The 22,812-nt window shown below is 44.2% G+C and overlaps 1 protein-coding gene across 2 annotated transcripts in view; it reads left to right on the top strand.

Moving 5' to 3' along the window:
- The first annotated feature begins 9,325 nt into the window (after positions 1-9,325).
- The window catches only part of TRIQK (triple QxxK/R motif containing), an 87,449-nt gene continuing 73,962 nt past the window's right edge, over positions 9,326-22,812 (top strand). Inside the window, exon 1 of one of the 2 annotated variants that reach the window (XM_074944106.1) lies at positions 9,326-9,807. The gene's annotated coding sequence lies outside the window, so the exon portion shown is untranslated. The remainder of the gene's footprint in view (positions 9,808-22,812) is intronic. The other variant, XM_074944105.1, reaches the window with a different exon arrangement.

Below are 22,812 nucleotides of genomic sequence, written 5' to 3' on the forward strand. Positions count from 1 at the left end.
TATGTTGCAAAGTCAGACTGCCTGAAACTAAACAAGGCCAAACAGGGCAGATATGGCAGAACAATGCTGAACAAAGCAGCTTTATATCTATAGTTTAATGGATGGTACAGAGAACAAGGGAACTAGCTGGTAACTGGATTGGCTGGCTATATGGATACTTAGGGCAGCTTGCTATTGGATAAGTATGCTGAAGAAAGGATGTATAAAAGTCTGTGTAACTTCCTGCTCTGTGTGCAGGATTTGAGATTCTATTCTCCCTGTGCCTTCTTTGAAGCTTCAAATAAGCTTTTCCGCTTCTCCACCCCGTTAGGATTATTGGGTGACGCACACCAGGCAATGAACCCCTGCTGTTGCTTGCCTCTGGCACTGGGTGCCGGCAACACCATGGGGACACACCCAGAGCCCCCTCCCCCCCACTCACCTGGGCCTCCTCCCTGTCACAGTTTAAACTGCCTGCACGAAGCCAAGCATGTCTGAACATCACCCCACGTACATCCTCTCTCCAGAGCCCAGGGTTCTCCCTTCACCCTCTGGTGAAACAGACACCTTTCACCAAGATCATGGAGGTGAGGATCCCCCTGGCTGGGGCTGGCGTGCAGCTCTCACATTGCTCAGAAGGGGACTCCTGAGACTATTACCCTGCTCTGCACAAACCAGTACTCTGAGTAACAGGACAAAATTAAGAGGGGGAAATGCAAAGCTATCAGGGAAACCTTCCTGGCAGTGCAATTTCTGTCATAGGCTGTGGAACGATCTCCCAAGGGAAGGGCTGGAAATCCCCAGGCTTGGGACTTTTAAAAGGAGACTGGACAAAGCATTTGCTGGGAGAGGAACCAAGATGGGATGATCACAGAGGGTTTTTTTGTCCTCTAATTTCTATAATTCCATCCCAGTATTCTGGGAGTACAAATTCTGGTACTAAAGACCTGGTGCCTGGATCCCATTGCTCTCAGATTGTGAGTTAGCGTCTGGACATGCAACTCCTACAGGGCCAGTAGTGTAGCTCCTGCTGTTAGTACAGCTGTTTGCAAGTGCCCTTGTGTTTAGCTGAACCCTCTTACACTCAGAGATTGAGTGCATCCCCACTATATTGTGAGCATGCATTCTGCCACTGCTGTCCTGCTGTGTGGATCCCAGTGTGCTTGTACTGTGAATTTTTTGGCACTCACCCCCTGCTATATGTATTTCTTTGTGCTGGTATTGCTTGTGCCCTGGTGTAATGACACTATGCTAGGAATATGAATTCTGAAAATAGTGCCCTGCTGTGATAGTCACTCTGGGCTGTTACTCTGAATCCTCTTTTTGTATGGACTGTTGTTATAACCCTATTGGTCCCAGGACATTAGAGAGACAAGGTGGGTGAGGTAATATCTTTTACTGGACCAATTTCTGTTGCTGAGAGTCAAGCTTCCAACCTTATGCAGAGCTCTTCTTCAGGTCTGTAAACTCAAAAGCTTGTCTCTCTCACCTACAGAAGCTGGTCCAATAAAAGACATTACATCACCCACCTTGTCTCTGTAATGTAAATTCTGTCATTATGGCCCTGTTGGGTACATTTTAATATATTGAGAGCATGAATCTTGGCCAGTAGTGTCAATCTTAAAGCTAGGAGCCGGCTGTTTAGATCTTACTCCACTCTGAGCCTGGGAGTTTTAATTTTGGTATGTGTATCCTGATGCCAATCCATGAAGGAAGTGGAGTTTGGAAATAAGGTGAACACAGAGCTGGCCTTACGGGTGGGCACTATGGTCAAGAGGCAAGAAACGGGATGGGCTTGGAGTGCAAGGCCATGGAAAGGAGCTCAGGGGAATGGGGGCGGGGGAGAGAGCAGAGCCCAGGGTGATGAGGGAGGATTCCTCTGCCACTTTGTTCTCGACCCTCCCCACTTTTACAAAAGCTCCAGCAGCCTTGGGCTCTCTGCAACAATCTGTCTCCCTGCCTGGCTCTGGCTTCTGGCCTGGCCAAGGGGCAGGGCCTCGGGGGAGAGGAGGAGCAGGGCCTCATGGTGAGGCAGATATGGGGGGCCCAAAAGTTATTTGTGCCCAGGGCCCCAATAAATCTTAATCTATCTTCTTGCTGATCAATTTTGGAGATTGGATGCGGATACAAATTTTGTATCTATGCAGGGCTGTGCCTCCGAGCCTGAAATGAAGGGACCAGGACAGGATAAATCAGGTTGTGTAATAAAGGGGGCTGTTATCTGTAGAACCCCGGCCTTATTTGTTGCAGAAGTTGGAAGGTGGGTAGTGAATGAGCCAGGAGACTGCAAGAAGAGATAGGACAGTCTCATGGTTAAGGCAGTTGAATGTTGACCTGGATAATTAGATTCTATCCCAACCTCTGCCACAGAGTTCCTGTGTGATACTAGGCAAGTCAATTAAAACAAACTTTTCATAGGTCACTAATTGCGTGTTCCTCATTTTTTGGGTGTCCAGTTTGATACCCTGGAATCTGACTTGCAAAAGTGCTGAGTAATGACAGCTGCAACTGAAGTCAATGAGAGCTGTGCTTTAAACAAAAAGGGCTGTATAACACTCAATACTCTGAAAAATCAGGTCCTAGGCATCTCAAATTGGGTATGCAAAATTAGTGGAAACTTTTGACTTTATTCTATGCCTCAGCTCCCAGTCCCTCGCCTCAGGTTATTAAGACATATTTATGTTTGTGAAGCATTCAGAAACTAATGATGAGTGCCATGGAAAAGATGATGAGTATATTACTTGGTTTTCAGAGCTGGGTTTCAACAGTATGCAGTAAATAAGGCATGGGGCCAACACACTGAAAAACAAAAATAAAACAAAATATTGAATACTCATTTAATGAGCTATCCTGTGTACTGAATGAGGAGGTGGTCTTGTGGAAAAAATAGCATGTGATTAATGACTATCATAATGCATATACACAGGGGACTGACTTAAGGTTGCACATGCAATCTTAAATCTGGAATTTTCTAGTATTTCAGTACTTGACTTTGCAACCTTACTAGTATTCTTTTAACAGTTTTTATCTGTGTGTGTATATATACCTGATATTTCCTTTTACGAGTATCTATTAAAAGAAAATGTTTTGATACAGAAATAAAGTTAACAATAGTACATAATACTCAACGGGTCTGAGCTACAATTATACTGTGATTAAATATTTATTTATATTTGATGAAAATGTGTTAGTAAGTTGAAGGGAGCTACAGAAACCCAAAGTTAGATAAAGGTGGGCATGATATCCAGACTTATTTATTTTCTTGCTTTTTAGTACCTGGGGTGAAATCCTGGACCCAAAGAAATGTGTGGCAAAACTTCCGTTGACTTCAGTGGAACTAGGATTTCAACCTTGTTTTTTTAAATGTAATAGGTAACTTACATTGCCACTTAGCAACCAGGTTTTTGAAACAATAACTCAAACTGAGCTCATATTAAATGACAAATCTTGTAAGTTTTATTTTTTTCTCTTATATTTAATTGCTTTTGAAATATTAACACAAGTTACCACATGGAAAATAATTTCAGTTTTTCCAAATATGCCATACATCAAGGCATTATCTAAGTACAGTAAAAGCTGTGTTATCTGGCATTTTACCAACCGGAAAGCTCTAGAAACAAGCATTTCTGATATCCATTAAAAGTCCAGTTGGCCTGAGGCCAGCAGGCTCCCTAACTTGCTCTGTGTGGCTCCCTGGAAGCAGCGACATATCCCTGCTGCTCCTAGGTGGAGGAATGGCCACTGGAGCTCTGTGCACTGCCCCTGCCCTGCCTGCTGGCTCTGCAGCTCCCATTGGCTGGGAACCGCTACCAATGGGAGCTGCAGGGGTGACGCCTGCAGGCAGAGGCAGCACAGAGAGTCACCTGACCACGCTTCCACCTAGGAGCAGCAGGGGACAGGTCGCTACTTATGGGGAGCCACCTGAGGTGAGTGCTGCTGGGATCAGGCACCCTGAAACTCCTCCTGCCCCCCAATCCCCTGCCCCCTCCTGCACCCAAACTCCCTCTCAGAGCCTGCATCCCACACCCCCTCCTGCACCCCAGCCCTGAGCCCCCTCCTGTACCCAAACTCCATCGTTCCATTAGTAAGTATAACTCTTAGTTAACCGGAATTTTTGACTAACCGGCACCTCCCATTCCCCCAACAAGCTGGATAACAAAGCTTTTACTGTAAATGCAGCAGGTATAATCCTGTCATACATCATACACCATGATATCATTTCGGTGTAATAATTATATAAGTTCTTGTAGAAAGAGCCTTAGAATTCCAAAGATTGCATTGGAGGAAAAGTATCACATAATACTTCAGAGATTTTGACATCATTAAATCTTAGGGGGAGAATCAGTAAATATATATACAGCTCTCTAATAACTGACTAGAGGTAGAGTCTAAACTCAGTGGGTATAAACAAAACTTCTCTACCATACAGAAAACTTAATACATTAAAACACCGAAAGTTTAATTTGTAAATTCTACCAAACATGCATCCACAGCATACTTCTTCCCCCTAGCCAAAGTCAATTGAAGTCAAGGGGAGTTTAAAGCAGTAAGACCCTTTGTTTAATGTTTACAGATAACCTTTTTGTCAATGTTGGATTCAATGTCGGGGGAGGGGAGAAAATAAATTAAAAGCATCTTCCAGTGACATAAGCCTCATGAAGAATTAACTAGGATAAGAACTTATTCTAGTTGGTGCACTGACAAGCTGAACAATGCAGACAAAAATAATAATTAAAACATAGCTTCATGCTGAGATGAAACTTTCAAGAGTCTCAACTGTGTTGAGGTTATGATTTTTCCATTTTTGTGTTTGCGAGCATAATTATGTCCCAGAGGCAGCAGGAGCTAGTGCTTGCCATTCCCCATTTCTCCCCCTCCGAAAGGAAATTAATTTCTTCACACAGAAATCCAAAAGTTGATGCCAGAACAATAATAATAATGTAAACAAGCCTTTTATTCTTTTAATCTGGAATGCATAATTTAATGGCAGAGTAATATAAATAATGAAATTCCACACATACTTTAGACAATTAAGGGTAAACTGAAAAGTAACATTTAATGTAGTATTGATTGACTGTATCAACAAATGATGGCAGACGTCTGTATGGATGATAGCATTTAGAAAAATGCTATCAAATATATCTGTACAGAAGTAGTAGGGGCGGAATGGAGTAGACTTGATGGCTCAGAAAACTGGTAATGGAATATGGAGCCTTTCACCCCTAGATCACTGATTCAAATTGGCCCAGGTCAACAGGGACTGAAAGTCATTACCATCTGATGGCTCTTCAGTGGCTTCTGTGAAATGAGTTGGTCCCTGTACAGCTCCCAACAGACAGGTGTTCATGTCACAAAACCATCATCTATCACGACTGACACCCTGTTGGGACTCTGAGCAGAGGATAGGAAATGAAAGGGCATGGAGTCAGAATTACCTTTACCCTCCAGATCAGGAGTGAGAAACATTGGTGGATTGGGGTGGGGTAGAGAAACTTGTTCTGTAATTGTCTAGAGTGTAGATGTTCCATTCATGTAGGATTTCAGTTTCTAGGCCTATCAATATAGAATTTTTCATCACTAAAAAATTCCCCCACTGCCAACCCAGCTTTAGAAACAAAAGTAAAAAAGCACAAGGATTTAAATAGAGATGGTAATTATACTGTTAGGGAGTTAGGATAACATATATTTTTAATTAAAAAGTATCAACCTACAGGTAATTTATCTTATTCCTAATCAGGACTGTAGATGTCTGTTTTAAAACAGATTTGACCTATGACAATTTACTGAGATGAAGTACAAATTATGGATTTCTTCAGTAACAAATCTGCAAATTTAAAAGCTATTTCTGGTACATCCACATACTTAATGGGTATGGCATCAAACTGATGTATAGTGTGAAACTCAAATGACAATACTTCTTGCCCTTTTATAGACTAATAAATTTGTTAGTCTCTAAGGTGCCACAAGTACTCCTTTTCTTTTTAGCATTGATGTGGTATCAGTGTGGGATACTTTTTCAGAAATGGTATCTGTGAAGTGTCAAGAGACAGAATTTGGACTTCAGTTGCCCCTGGACACACACATTCCCACCAGCCTGCTTGGCATTCTACAAAATACAGGAAACTACCCAGTGCTACTCTTCTCATCCGAAAATCTTAAACTACACTTCTAAACCTTTTACTATTTTAGGTGCCTGTTTCACAGGAGAACAAACCTGGACAATAGAAACAACCAGTTTCCTTAGAAGGACATGGGCCTGTATAAGGAAAGAGAAGTTGAAGATCGTGAAAAAATTGTCAATGGGTAATGTAAGTCCCTTCCAATGAAGACATGACACAGATGTCTTTTGGCCTTGAGATGAAAACCTTGTCTGTGTCTCTCAGACCTGAAAGTGAAAAAATTATCTAAGATTATGTTGGATCATATTAAAGAAGTTCTGTATTAAAATCACAAATGAGTTTGATTCCCCATAGTTTAAATTCCAGGGTATTACTAATTAAGAGGTCTCTTGGTTTTTGGTACTGTTTCTCTCCCTCTGTGTGAAACTTGCAAGCTGCTAATTGTGTTAGTACATTCTAAGACAGAGTCTGTTCTCAAAGCAATTCACAGAGAGAGAGACTCAAAGCAATACTCTAACAACAGAAACAGCACCCAGAAACTCCCCGCCCTTTTGTTGTATTAACAATTGTGATTAAAATAGAGATAGAGGATGTATGTGGATGGATGCTTGGTGTGGATAATAACTGAATGATCAGGGAGGTGCCAGCCTAAGAATCCAGTGTCCATTGGCTGAAGAAGTCATCAAGTGGAAATAACCAGAGGACCCCCAGAAAGCAGACTGGAATCCACCCAACAGCCTCAAGAATGGGAGAACCAAAGAACAAGGTAACATCTAGCAGCACGGAGCCATCAGGAATGTGCTATCTGATGATTGATTCAGCAACAGCATGATGAAGCAATTCCCATAGACTGGCATAGGAAGAAATTCCTATAAAAAGAGACTCTAAAAAGTGAGAACTTTGGGGTCTGATTCTGCAAACCAACTTCCAGGAGCATCAGATGAGCATCTGACAAGGCCCTGCTCCCTCCTCATGTCCAGGCCACCTGACCAGTGGCTTGGCATGAGCAACTCTAAGGCTGGTAACTATGATAACAACCTTGCAGAACCTGTGTGTGTGTGTGTTTGTATGAATGAATGTGTGAATAAATATGAGATTGAATGGAATGTTATAGCTATAATTAACTGCTTACTATGATTCTTTCTGTATTCACAATAAATGTGGTATTTTGCCTTTTTCCCTTTAAGATCCTGCTGGTTTTTATTTTATTGGTATAACATTAAAAGCAAATCTTTATTTTGAAGCTGCTGGGAACACACAAAATTTGTCTACATTTGGAAAAAATGATCCACTGGTGAAAATGGGCATCACCAATATGCTGAACACAATTTAGCTGCATGTTCAGACACGGACAAACTGTATTCAGCACTATTTCAGATCACTCAGAACCGTGTAACAAGGTGTCTGGGTTCAGATGCCCATATGTGCTTATTTTCTACTGATTGTTTCAGTGCATACAAAATCAAGTAACCATTCAGTATATGTGAATATGATCCTATGTACTGTACATACATACTGTATTTGGATGTGCAATTGCACAAACATTCTCTGGGTTTAACTGAATCTCAAATATTCAAATATTTTCACTTTAAATGTGCACTCGTGGCTCCTTATCAATTAAGGATATAAATGAAAAATAAGTTAATGAAATATTGTAGTGGAAATTTTAAATATACAGAAGTTATGAAATTTATTCATAGTGCCAGCAGCAGATTCATAGATTCTAAGGTCAAAAGGGAACCACTGTGATCATCTACTCTGACCTCCCGTACAGTACATAGACCTTTCCCAGAATAAAAGATGTAATTAAGCTACATTGAACATAGACAGTAAAGTGTAAAAGAAACTTAACAGCATATTAAGTGAGCTACCTATGTTCAAAGAAGCCAGTTATTGTTGGCATGGGAATTGTAAACAGAAAAGGCATATAGTGGTCTCCACAGAGGTAAATAAATCAGCATCACTTAAAATCAAGACTGAATGTCCTTCTAAAAAAGATACATTCTAATTCAACCACAAGTTACTGAACTTGCTGCAGGATTTACTAGGGGAAATTCTATGGTTTGTGCAATACAGGAGGGCAGACTAGATAATCACAATGGTTCCTTCTGGTCTTAGAATCTCTGAGTTTTAAAACCTTGATTTTCTGTGTGCAGGAGATTTTCTGTGTGCAGGAGACTGAAGTAGAGATTCATGTACAGGAGTGGTAGCACTGGATTATGAATTGACTGAACTGTGTATTTGGTTTTGTAATTTTAAATAACTGGTGGGGTGCTCAGAGCCTGAGTGTGGGTGCTCTTTATTGTTTTATGTCAAAACAAAACAAATACATTTGAAAAAGACCTAGCACTACTGGCACTATGCCAATAATAACAACAAAACAAAACAGTAACAGGCGTAACTGTGACAGATTCCTAGAATAAAGTACAAAGCACTGACCCATCTAATTCACGAAGAGGCCACGTGTTCCACAGGGCTCGGAACAGGCACCTGCGAAGCGTGCGAGCGCAGCTGCTGCCCCCTTGGTGGGGAGCCCGCTCCTGCCCTGGAGGCGCGTGTTCAACGGGAGGGCCCCGAGAGGCCGGGCAGGGGGGCTGGGTTCCCCAACGGGACCCAGGAGCCCGCAGCTCCCGCCTAGCTCCGCGGCTGGGCCGGGGACCCTGGAGCCCGCCACCGCCAGGCTGCCCGCGCAGGCCGGGGTGGGGCGGCTGGGGTCGCCCGCGGCGGCAGGGGGAGGCTGTTCCCGTGGCTGGGTGGGAGCGGCGCGGGAGGCCCTGGCCCGAGAAGCCCGCCCAGCGACGGCAGGAGGAGGCGGAGCTCGCCCGCTCAGCCCAGGAGGTACCGAGCCGCTGCTGACGTTGTTGGGGCGGGGGGGGGAGCGCTCCGGCCCAGCCGCAGCCGTTGTCACTGCGCTTCCCCCAGCGCTGTCGCCTCACCTGGCGGTCTCGGACCAGCGAGTGCTGCCGCCGTTAGCGGAGCATCGCACGGGCGTGGCCCGCGTCCTCGGTGGCCCGCCCTCTCCACCTTTGCCTTCTCTTCATTGGTCGAGCAGAACTCTCGTCTCCGCAATTGGTCTAGGTGCGCTGCCAATCTAGGCGAAGTGACGTTCCCCGGCTCCCTGCTCGGGGCGGCCATTTTGGTTGCGGGCGGGAGAGGCCCTGGGCGAAATGGTGCCAGTTAGGGGGTGGTGTGTGGAGTGCCCGGAACGGATCGGGGCTAGGCTGCCTCGGGGGTGCAGCGAGCCCACGACCTGCACTTGTGTCACCCTAGCCCCGTGGCCTGTCCCTGTACACTCGCACCCCGCCTTCACCGTAACTCCCTCCGGCCGGCGCCCGGGGCAGGCAGGGCGGCTCAGCGCTGGATGCAGCAGGTGTGGGCAGTGCCCTGTGCGGAGCCGTCCCTGCTGGTCCCGGCTCCTCCCCGCCGGGCTCTGGAGCTGGCGACGGGGGCCTTTGAGGGCTGCAGCAGTGGCTGGTGCTTACAACGAATTAGCTGCCTCTCTGCCAACGAGCCCCTTTGAGGAGTCACTTCACTTCCCCAAAACGTGCTAGGCCCTACGGGGCGGGAGGAGTTTGTTCCCAAAAGACGCTCCTTGGCAGACGCTGGGGTTGGCATGATTGCTTTTGATCTCGAATCAGCCCAATTTACCCTCCTAGGAGGACGTGGTTTGTGCCTACGTGGAGCTCTCAGAGATATAACACCGCCCCAGGTCAGTATCTTAAACATGAACACAAGGAAGATGAAGAACAAGGCTCGCTTTGGCAACTGATCATTCTGCTGGGAGTTATTCTGCATTTCTGGGAAATGGCCATTGTTCCCCTCTATCCTTGTTCCTTACCAAATATTCTCTTAGCATTTTGATTTATTAATGTGAGCCTGCTCAGTCGAAACAAGACCACTCAAAATTAGACTTTAAATAGTCTTAAATGACTATTTCGTTGCTGAAAACAGAAAACTTCAAAAATTTAAAGTGCTTTAAGGATATAGTGCTTTGAGACAGATTGTTTTTATTTAAATGGAGAATACTACTGAACCTGGTAATATATCTCCCAGTGAAAGTAAGTTTGTTTATTTTCATGGAGTTCAATATTAAATACTACTATCCATGAACTGCTTGTGATGGGAGCAGCCCAGGTGTCAAATCATGAATTCATTTATCACGTTTAATTTATTGTTTTTTAGCTGCTCCACAGCTCTGGTTGCAATACTGATGGTGGCAAATTGTAACTTGAAGCCAGATATATATCTTTATACAAAATCCTGAGTGAGTTTAGTGCTTATTGAAAATAAGGGACTAATAACATTAACTTGAGCTAGGATTGGGGCATGCATCATGCAAATTCCCAAATACTCCTCTGACAAATTATTTATATTCTGAACTGAAGCTCTTCGTCTTTCATTCTGGAGCTTCTCAAGCACAACATGCCAGATTGTTAGCTTTGTGATATGGAGGAGAAAGAGAGAATCAAAGTAATTGTTGATCCAAAGTAATTGTTGACACCCCCCCCCAAGTTTACACTGAATTGTGGTTAAAATCTTCCCTCTTCCCCAGAAAAGGAATTAGGAAGTTTTTTGGTTGTTTGTCTGGGATATCTTTTCATATTAACCACTCAAAAATATTTTACTATGCAACAGAAGTTCCTAATTATAGAGAATACGCTTTTTATAATAGGATATCTTGCAGTGCCTTTATGAACTATCCTCGAAGTTAGGATGGTGAATGTTTCAAAGAGTATTTCTAGGGAAAGTCTGATTATAATGGCGAGTACCATAGTGGACAGCCTTGGTTCCCTATTCTATCACAGATAAAATATCTGAATAAGTCATATAAAGAAAGTGGTGTGCAAATAGTGTAGGTCTCACCCATGCTGGCTATCTCTACTTCCCTTGCCCCCCCAAATCCTCCAGCAACCAACACAACAACAAAAACCAACGTACATAAACCACAGTACATATGTACTTCTGAGAAACAAGATTGTGTTTTCTGCTGGGAGACTACAGAAATGTATATGTTCTGGCACAATCCCTGTCTGAAAATGTTTTGGGTATTCTCTTGTAAATAATGTTTCATTTGCTAACTGGTTCCCTATTTTTACTAAATAAAAAAAATGAAGAGAATTATATAAAGGATACACGACCGATCATTTTTTAAAATAAAAAGTGCTTTTTAGTGCTATGGATACCTTCATTTCAAATGAAGTCTGCAATGATTAAATATTAAAATGATCAATGCTTTAAATTAATATAAAAAACTTTTCAGGAGATTATTACAAAGATTAACTTTTTTAATGTTTTAATACCTCCACACTTTATCAATCACAGACACTGAAACTATTTTCACATCACCATACTGATGATCTCATAAATCATTGCAGTATTATGCACTAACTGTATAAACAGCATGGTAATGTTGGTAGAGAAGATGAAGAAACACAGTTCATGTTATTGCTCTTTAATATGCAGTTTTGGTGTTGAAATATTCTTTGACATGTGAATGAGTGAGTAGTTATTTTTCTAATGCTGAAGATGAGACAGAAACCCAGTCTAAGGAATGAAATTAAATGTCATTTGCCATTCATAAAGGAACTTTGTTTCATGTAATGACAAACCTAGGTGGTCTGTGGCAAAGGCTGAAAGAAGAAGAAAAAGCCCTAGTATGTGTTTTCTTAGGAAGGACACACATGAATGCAGCCTTAGTATCCTAAAATTGTCTGCAACTGCCTATGATTAGAGATACATTTTTACTCTTTCAGTTTGAATTATGTTTGCAGGTCATGAGAAAATGTCATGGCACCCCAGGTGCTTTTGTTACACTAGCTGCATGTAGCCCTACCACTATAATTCAGAGGATTGACTAAACATTTACCCCAGGCGTTCTTAAAATAGAGGATGCTAATTTCTTTGTTTTACATTTCTTCTGGATTTCCTTAAGCAATAGGTTTAGCAATCAACTTTAGTATTATTTTGCTTGATTTCACCTAGCTAACCATCTATTCCAGTTGTACTGTGCAACTTTATTTTGTATAGCTTATATATCCCAGGACACTTTGCAGAGCTACATGCAGAACAGTATGTGAATAAATTTTTATTTATTTGAGTGTCAAAACTGTGCTTGGTACTATACAAAACAAAGAAGACGTGATCCCTGCTGTATTGTGCTTGCAATCTCAAACATAGAACAGTGATAGTATTATTAATTCATCACCATGCAGTGTCTAAGTCCAATAAAAGAGGTAAAGAGGAATAAGGACGCATAGTCAGAAAAGAAGTGATAACATTAAATTAGAAAATAGATGAAGAGCTGGCAAATTGAATAGATACAGTAAGATTGTTCCAGATGGCAGAAGCTACATCAGAGAAAGTTCTTGCACCAGAAGTGAAAAGTTTGAGAGAAGGGACAGATTAAAGGTGGATGCTAGATAAATATAGAGAATGGCAGTGGGAAGAGGAGGTCCATAAGGTAGACCAGAAAGGACAATATCTTAAACAAGGAAGACATTGTTATTCATATAGGCCAATTTGTTATCTGCTGTAGGGAGTGCTGTCTGTGGGTTAGTGTCTTCTAACTAATGGGCAAAATCCTGGTGTAATTCCATTGGAATCTATTTAAAAAAAACCTTTTACATTCTGAATTATACAAACATTGCTCTGTTAGTTCAATTTTTAATATAGTGGGAATACTGATCAGATGGAAAGTGTAAAATATTTCCAAGTTTCAATCATTATTTTCTCTCGGGTTGTGCTATTTGGTATAAATAAGGAAAAAAAGATAACTGGGCCCATGATAATTGCTTCTCACAGTTAACTTCCTGTATTGATTAGTCCCATTGACTTCACTCTGTCTCCACTACAATTTCAAGTGATTTTGTTATTCTTCACTTCCTGTTTTAAGTGCTGTTTGTTTTTAAACCGCTGCTGCATTTCTGTGTTCAGTATACCACATATCTACAGCTCTGTTCAAGTCTCACCTTAAAGTGCAGCTCTACTCTGAGAGGTGACTATGCAACAATGGTACCTACTTAGAAAACAGCATTGTTTCTTTCTTGCAATATGTATGACAGAAATTGGAAATCATATGCCCAGTATGCCCAACAGGCATATTTAATTTTCTGACTTTTGAAATCTCAACTTTAACATTAAATTCGTTATAGGTTGAATTGCTACTGCCACCTGTCATTAAGGTTGCCTGACTCTTTCCATTGGCAAAACCCTGTTTTCAGTTGCTTATAACTTTGCTAAACTTTACCTGTTTGGACTGAAATTTTCCATGTGTGATGTCTACTTCAGGCTGATTATTATTATTATTTTTTTTTTGTAAGACTTCAACATAAGGTTGAGCCATTTCTGAGAACAAAATTAGAGGAAAATATGTTGCTTTGCCCATGTTAAAAAAATTCTTATATCTGTTGTGATGAGAATCTCTAATGTCTCCATGCTTTGAACCCCACTGGCAAAGTGTGTCTCTCATCCCCCCTAGTGGCTGGTCTACATAGAGACTGACAATTTACTACTCCTGTCCGTTACGCTGTCTCAAGAGTTAGAGGTGCATACTGGATCTAAAAGTTCCAGCCCTGCTGATGATCCATGTGTGTATGAATATGATGCTACCTGATAGAATTTCTGTTTTTGAAGTTTGCTTCTTTAAAAACTTAGGAAATTACATCCAAAAGGCTGCATTAAAAGAATGTTAAGGTTGTAAAGTCAAGCACTCACAAAATTAGGAAATGTGAATTTTGACTAGTTATTCAACTATACTGACTTACACCAAGTGAGGACCTGCCTTCTAGAGAGTGGGTTTTGGTTGTGGTGCTGTGGTTGGACTGAAGTGGGGAAGAGAAGAGGGAGGCATAATCAGGGAGTGAGTAAAGAGGGGGAGATAGAATGGGAAAAGAAGTGGGTGAGGGGAAGGAGAAGGAGGGTAACACACATAATAAGCAGGGAGAGTAAGGTTGGGCAGATGGAGGTTTGCATAGTTAAGAGGGGGTGAAATGAAGAGGGTGTCAAGAGCCTATGGCAATTGAGGGGAAAAATAGACCTCTCAAGATTCAGAGTAGAGAGAATTACAAAGTCAGTGAACTGTGAAGCCTCTTCTGGGAGGGTAGGCTTAGAATTTGCTGGCTGTAAGGCCCTGATTTACTGTCTCTGCCTTCAGTTGCTGCTCTTGGGAGGGGGCCTGAGGGTCTTGGCATGTCCATATTCTACCCCATGAACTTGTTATGCCTGTTCGTGTGGTTCCCAATTGAACCGGATGAGAAGGCTGCCAGGCTGGTGGTTTCTTTCTAATGCTGTAGAGGCGCATGCATAGCAGGTCTCCTTACATTGTCTGTGAATGTGTAATGGAAGTTGCTGCTATAATGTGTATGTGCACTCTCCAACTTTTGTTTGATTAAAATCTGAGAGTCAGATCCTTGGCTGGTGTGAATTGGTGTGACTTCAACAGAGCTACTCAGATTTTCACCATCTGAGGGTCTGGCCCCCAGTTTTAATGTTGTATTCATATGGGTTTTTTTGCATATACTATTCAAATGTAACTATTATGAACATTATAAACAGATCTTTCTGTAATTTGCAGAGGGAAGAGTGAACACTGCACCCTCTGACTACTGTAATTAACTTACTTGTCACCTATTTATTGAGAAAGATAGGACAAGATGATTTGATATCTAATTAGGAAAGCAATGCAGAAAACCACCAGGCCAGATAGGTATAGGAATATCTGGAAAATCAGCATGTAGCTATTAGTTAAAGATGAAAATTTAATTTAAATTGGAAGTAGCTTTTTTTAAGTATTCCATGAGATTAAATAATATTAGTAGCCTCTTAAAATAACAAAGCATAATAATTTCGTACAAAAGGTCCCAGTGACTTGCTAATATCCTTTATGGCTTTAATAGAATAGACCTGAAATGATTTACAAAGCAAAACTGTTGGATGAATTCTTCCAGTTCTACATGTAAAGAGAAACTGTTTGTCTTTCTCTGAGTTTATATATATCCATGGAAATTATGATGTAAATGTGGGTAGAGTACTAAAACATAACCATATATGCAGAACAAAATAATAGTCAAGAATTCAGAGCACTTGCATTCTGCCACTTACTGTACACAGAAAATGTGTATTGTACAGACTGTTAAATTCTATGTCTTGACCATAGAAGGACTTTATAGAATTTGCACCATTTCCCTAAGTAATTTTCAAGGCTAAGGAACAGTATGTTTCTGTACTCCTACAGGAAAGAGCTCAGTGCATCCACAGTCTGCAGCAAATCTATCAGTCTGTTGTCAAGAGCTCAGACACCATCACTGCCATGAAATAGTTGGTAGCTAGAAGAACATTCTGTGTATTGACATACTGGTACAAATGAGCTCACTACTTTGCTTCACAGTTTTTCAAAAAAATTAGACTATCATTTGCATCTTACCTCTTCAGCCATTCCCTGGGCACCTGACTAGTGACTTTCCTCCCCCCTCCTTCCTCCCATTCTTTTAGTTCCTCACAGTCCTCTGTTCTAGCTGCTTTGTCTCTGAAGACCTCATGTCATTGTATAGCTTCAACTCCTGCTATATGTTGGTAATTCACAGGTCTACTTCTTCACTTTTGACTTACCCTCTCATAAAATTTGCATCTCCGACTCTCTCTCCAACACCTGGATTTTTCATGATAAACTTGCACTCAAAGTTGGCAACAGTGGAATGCCTCTTTCCTCCTATTACATTGATAACACCATCATTCTTCCTGTCTCTCAGTTTTATAATCACCTAGTCGTTTTGAATCTATTACCCACATAAATTCTGTCACTAAATCCTGCTGTTCATTTTTATATAACAGGTGAAAAGTCAATCATTACGTCCTGTCCCTACTGCCAAAATCCTTAACAAGCTTTGATTTTATTTTGCCTCATCTGTGGCAATCTCCTTTCTGGTTTTCTTGACAAGCCTTGCCCCTTTCAATCCATCCGAAATGTATAGACAATGTTGGCGAAATGTGGCCAGGGAGCAAAGTTGTTGATAGTTGTTGAGATCCCAGAGTATGAGGTGATCTTTAAGATATCCCTGGCCCAGCCCATTTACACCTTGACACAAAGGACCAAGGCCTTGAACTTGATGTCGTGTTCTCTGGGAAGTCAGTTGTTGGTGTTCTGGTTTCTTTTCTGTTTTCTTTGCAAAGAATAATTTTGGAAGGCTTTTCCACTTTTAGCTTGAGCACCTTCATTGTGTTTCTGAGCTGACAAAGTTTCATTTTAAAGATTTCCACTGTAGTATCTTAGTACAGTAACTCCTCACTTAATGACCTCTCGCTTAACGTTGTTTCGATGTTACGTCCCTGCTCCATTACAGAACATGCTCGTTTAAAGTTGTGCAATGCTCCCCTAAAATGTCATTTGGCTGCCTGCTTTGTCCACGGCTGGCAGCCCCGCATGAGCTCCCCTATGCCCTCCCACCAGCGCCTCCCGCCCGCCAGCGGATCAGCTCCCCCTGCCTCCTGCCTGTGGCAATCAGCTGTCTTGCGGCATTCAGGAGACTGGGGGGAGGAGCGAGATCCAGCGCACAGCCTTCCCCCTGTTCCCCCCACCTCCTGCCCACGGCAATCAGCTGTCTTGCAGCATTCAGGAGGCTGGAGGGAGGAGGGAAGAGCGAGGACACAGCATGCGGAGTAAAGGGGGAGGAGGTGGAGCGGGGAGGAGAGGAGGCAAGTTAAGAACACTCAGAAAAACCTGAGTGTCTCTGGATTAAGTTTAGAAGTGTGAGTAATAAGAGTGATGTAGTGGTGGGAGTCTGCTATAGACCACCGGACCAGGGGGATGAGGTGGATGAGGCTTTCTTCCGGCAACTCGCAGAAGCTACTAGATCGCACGCCCTGGTTCTCATGGGTGACTTTAATTTTCCTGATATTTGCTGGGAGAGCAATACAGCGGTGCATAGACAATCCAGGAAGTTTTTGGAAAGCGTAGGGGACAATTTCCTGGTGCAAGTGCTAGACGAGCCAACTAGGGGGGGAGCTTTTCTTGACCTGCTGCTCACAAACAGGGAAGAATTAGTGGGGGAAGCAAAAGTGGATGGGAATCTGGGAGGCAGTGACCATGAGATGGTCGAGTTCAGGATCCTGACACAGGGAAGAAAGGTAAGCAGCAGGATACGGACCCTGGACTTCAGGAAAGCAGACTTCGACTCCCTCAGGGAGCGGATGGGTAGGATCCCCTGGGGGACTAACATGAAGGGGAAAGGAGTCCAGGAGAGCTGGCTGTATTTCAAGGAATCCCTGTTGAGGTTACAGGGACAAACCATCCCGATGAGTCGAAAGAATAGTAAATATGGCAGGCGACCAGCTTGGCTTAATGGTGAAATCCTAGCGGATCTTAAACGTAAAAAAGAAGCTCACAAGAAGTGGAAGGTTGGACATATGACCAGGGAAGAGTATAAAAATATTGCTCGGGCATGTAGGAATGAAATCAGGAGGGCCAAATCGCACCTGGAGCTGCAGCTAGCAAGAGATGTCAAGAGTAACAAGAAGGGTTTCTTCAGGTATGTTGGCAACAAGAAGAAAGCCAAGGAAAGTGTGGGCCCCTTACTGAATGAGGGAGGCAACCTAGTGACAGAGGATGTGGAAAAAGCTAATGTGCTCAATGCTTTTTTTGCCTCTGTCTTCACTAACAAGGACAGCTCCCAGACTGCTGCGCTGGGCATCGCAACATGGGGAGTAGATGGCCAGCCCTCTGTGGAGAAAGAGGTGGTTAGGGACTATTTAGAAAAGCTGGACGTGCGCAAGTCCATGGGGCCGGACGAGTTGCATCCGAGAGTGCTAAAGGAATTGGCGGATGTGATTGCAGAGCCATTGGCCATTATCTTTGAAAACTCGTGGCGAACGGGGGAAGTCCCAGATGACTGGAAAAAGGCTAATGTAGTGCCAATCTTTAAAAAAGGGAAGAAGGAGGATCCTGGGAACTACAGGCCAGTCAGCCTCACCTCAGTCCCCGGAAAAATCATGGAGCAGGTCCTCAAGGAATCAATCCTGAAGCACTTACACGAGAGTAAAGTGATCAGGAACAGTCAGCATGGATTCACCAAGGGAAGGTCATGCCTGACTAATCTAATCGCCTTCTATGATGAGATTACTGATTCTGTGGATGAAGGGAAAGCAGTAGATGTATTGTTTCTTGACTTTAGCAAAGCTTTTGACACAGTCTCCCACAGTATTCTTGTCAGCAAGTTAAAGAAGTATGGGCTGGATGAATGTACTATAAGGTGGGTAGAAAGTTGGCTAGATTGTAGGGCTCAACGGGTAGTGATCAATTGCTCCATGTCTAGTTGGCAGCCGGTGTCAAGTGGAGTGCCCCAGGGGTCGGTCCTCGGGCCGGTTTTGTTCAATATCTTCATAAATGATCTGGAGGATGGTGTGGATTGCACTCTCAGCAAATTTGCGGATGATACTAAACTGGGAGGAGTGGTAGATACGTTGGAGGGCAGAGATAGGATACAGAGGGACCTAGACAAATTGGAGGATTGGGCCAAAAGAAACCTGATGAGGTTCAATAAGGATAAGTGCAGGGTCCTGCACTTAGGACGGAAGAACCCAATGCACGGCTACAGACTAGGGACCGAATGGCTAGGCAGCAGTTCTGCGGAAAAGGACCTAGGGGTGACAGTGGACGAGAAGCTGGATATGAGTCAGCAGTGTGCCCTTGTTGCCAAGAAGGCCAATGGCATTTTGGGATATATAAGTAGGGGCATAGCGAGCAGATCGAGGGACGTGATCGTTCCCCTCTATTCGACATTGGTGAGGCCTCATCTGGAGTACTGTGTCCAGTTTTGGGCCCCACACTACAAGAAGGATGTGGATAAATTGGAGAGAGTCCAGCGAAGGGCAACAAAAATGATTAGGGGTCTGGAACACATGACTTATGAGGAGAGGCTGAGGGAACTGGGATTGTTTAGTCTGCAGAAGAGAAGAATGAGGGGCTGAGCGGCAGCGAACCAGCTGAGCAGCGGGGACAGCAGAGCAGCTCACAGCAGGAGTTTGCCTGGGAGTTCGCCTGGAGTGAGCCCAGTGAGGCTTACATCTTGCAAACGTCTCTGAGGAAGCTCATAGTAGGTAGGTGATATGGAAGGGGGGGGTTCAGCTGTTGTGACCTGCACTGGATGTGCCATGTTTGTCTTTCTTCCACAGGACAGAAGCGGCTTTGTCTGTACAAAGTGCAAGCTGGTCTCCATATTGGAAGAGAAGATTGAAGGTCTGGAACAACAGATAACGACCCTGCGTTGCATACGAGAAACTGAGGATTTTCTGGACAAAACACAGGATAGGCTTCTAGGGGCACAAAGCTCTAAAGATATAGAGCAGGTTGCACAGAGGAGCCAAGAGGCCAGTGAAGAAGCTTGGCAACATGTGACCTCCAGAAGAGGTAAGCGGAATGTCCGGGTTCCAGTAACACAGACACAGGTAACTAACCGCTTTCATGTTCTCTCCACAGGTACCATTGCGGAGAGTGGACCAGATGATATGTCTGGGGGGAGAAAGCAGAAGGAGACTCCGCTGGTTGGAAGGCATGAGATGCGATGTCCTGAGGTTGGGGGTTCCACGACCACCACTCCCAAGAGGAGAAGGCGGGTGGTGGTGGTCGGGGACTCTCTCCTCCGGGGGACTGAGTCATCTATCTGCCGCCCTGACCGGGAAAACCGAGAAGTCTGCTGCTTGCCAGGGGCTAAGATTCGCGATGTGACAGAGAGACTGCCGAGACTCATCAAGCCCTCGGATCGCTACCCCTTCCTGCTTCTCCACGTGGGCACCAATGATACTGCCAAGAATGACCTTGAGCGGATCACCGCGGACTACGTGGCTCTGGGAAGAAGGATAAAGGAGTTGGAGGCGCAAGTGGTGTTCTCGTCCATCCTCCCCGTGGAAGGAAAAGGCCTGGGTAGGGACCGTCGAATCGTGGAAGTCAACGAATGGCTACGCAGGTGGTGTCGGAGAGAAGGCTTTGGATTCTTTGACCATGGGATGGTGTTCCATGAAGGAGGAGTGCTGGGCAGAGACGGGCTCCATCTTACGAAGAGAGGGAAGAGCATCTTTGCCAGCAGGCTGGCTAACCTAGTGAGGAGGGCTTTAAACTAGGTTCACCGGGGGAAGGAGACCAAAGCCCTGAGGTAAGTGGGAAAGCGGGATACCGGGAGGAAGCACAGGCAGGAATGTCTGTGAGGGGAGGGCTCCTGCCTCATACTGGGAATGAGGGGCGATCAACAGGTTATCTCAAGTGCTTATATACAAATGCACAAAGCCTTGGAAACAAGCAGGGAGAACTGGAGGTCCTGGTGATGTCAAGGAACTATGACGTGATTGGAATAACAGAGACTTGGTGGGATAACTCACATGACTGGAGTACAGTCATGGATGGTTATAAACTGTTCAGGAAGGACAGGCAGGGCAGAAAAGGTGGGGGAGTAGCACTGTATGTAAGGGAGCAGTATGACTGCTCAGAGCTCCGGTACGAAACTGTGGAAAAACCTGAGTGTCTCTGGATTAAGTTTAGAAGTGTGTGCAACAAGAGTGATGTAGTGGTGGGAGTCTGCTATAGACCACCGGACCAGGGGGATGAGGTGGATGAGGCTTTCTTCCGGCAACTCACGGAAGCTACTAGATCGCATGCCCTGATTCTCATGGGTGACTTTAATTTTCCTGATATCTGCTGGGAGAGCAATACAGCGGTGCATAGACAATCCAGGAAGTTTTTGGAAAGCGTAGGGGACAATTTCCTGGCGCAAGTGCTAGGGGAGCCAACTAGGGGGGGCGCTTTTCTTGACCTGCTGCTCACAAACCGGGTAGAATTAGTGGGGGAAGCAAAAGTGGATGGGAATCTGGGAGGCAGTGACCATGAGTTGGTTGAGTTCAGGATCCTGACGCAGGGAAGAAAGGTAAGCAGCAGGATACGGACCCTGGACTTCAGGAAAGCAGACTTCGACTCCCTCAGGGAACGGATGGGTAGGATCCCCTGGGGGACTATCATGAAGGGGAAGGGAGTCCAGGAGAGCTGGCTGTATTTCAAGGAATCCCTGTTGAGGTTACAGGGACAAACCATCCCGATGAGTCGAAAGAATAGTAAACATGGCAAGCGACCAGCTTGGCTTAATGGTGAAATCCTAGCGGATCTTAAACATAAAAAAGAAGCTTACAAGAAGTGGAAGGTTGGACATATGACCAGGGAAGAGTATAAAAATATTGCTCGGGCATGTAGGAAAGATATAAGGAGGGCCAAATCGCACCTGGAGCTGCAGCTAGCAAGAGATGTCAAGAGTAACAAGAAGGGTTTCTTCAGGTATGTTGGCAACAAGAAGAAAGCCAAGGAAAGTGTGGGCACCTTACTGAATGAGGGAGGCAACCTAGTGACAGAGGATGTGGAAAAAGCTAATGTACTCAATGCTTTTTTTGCCTCTGTTTTCACTAACAAGGTCAGCTCCCAGACTGCTGCGCTGGGCATCGCAACATGGGGAAGAGATGGCCAGCCCTCTGTGGAGATAGAGGTGGTTAGGGACTATTTAGAAAAGCTGGACGTGCACAAGTCCATGGGGCCGGACGAGTTACATCCGAGAGTGCTGAAGGAATTGGCGGCTGTGATTGCAGAGCCCTTGGCCATTATCTTTGAAAACTCGTGGCGAACGGGGGAAGTCCCGGATGACTGGAAAAAGGCTAATGTAGTGCCAATCTTTAAAAAAGGGAAGAAGGAGGATCCTGGGAACTACAGGCCAGTCAGCCTCACCTCAGTCCCTGGAAAAATCATGGAGCAGGTCCTCAAAGAATCAATCCTGAAGCACTTACATGAGAGGAAAGTGATCAGGAACAGTCAGCATGGATTCACCAAGGGAAGGTCATGCCTGACTAATCTAATCGCCTTTTATGATGAGATTACTGGTTCTGTGGATGAAGGGAAAGCAGTGGATGTATTGTTTCTTGACTTTAGCAAAGCTTTTGACACGGTCTCCCACAGTATTCTTGTCAGCAAGTTAAGGAAGTATGGGCTAGATGAATGCACTATAAGGTGGGTAGAAAGCTGGCTAGATTGTCGGGCTCAACGGGTAGTGATAAATGGCTCCATGTCTAGTTGGCAGCCGGTGTCAAGTGGAGTGCCCCAGGGGTCGGTCCTCGGGCCGGTTTTGTTCAATATCTTCATAAATGATCTGGAGGATGGTGTGGATTGCACTCTCAGCAAATTTGCAGATGATACTAAACTGGGAGGAGTGGTAGATACGCTGGAGGGGAGGGATAGGATACAGAAGGACCTAGACAAATTGGAGGATTGGGCCAAAAGAAATCTGATGAGGTTCAATAAGGATAAGTGCAGGGTCCTGCACTTAGGATGGAAGAATCCAATGCACGGCTACAGACTAGGGACCGAATGGCTAGGCAGCAGTTCTGCGGAAAAGGACCTAGGGGTGACAGTGGACGAGAAGCTGGATATGAGTCAACAGTGTGCCCTTGTTGCCAAGAAGGCCAATGGCATTTTGGGATATATAAGTAGGGGCATAGCGAGCAGATCGAGGGATGTGATCGTTCCCCTCTATTCGACACTGGTGAGGCCTCATCTGGAGTACTGTGTCCAGTTTTGGGCCCCACACTACAAGAAGGATGTGGATAAATTGGAGAGAGTCCAGCGAAGGGCAACAAAAATGATTAGGGGTCTAGAGCACATGACTTATGAAGAGAGGCTGAGGGAGCTGGGATTGTT

Source organism: Natator depressus, chromosome 2 (assembly GCF_965152275.1).
Source record: "Natator depressus isolate rNatDep1 chromosome 2, rNatDep2.hap1, whole genome shotgun sequence".
NCBI lineage: Eukaryota > Metazoa > Chordata > Testudines > Cheloniidae > Natator > Natator depressus.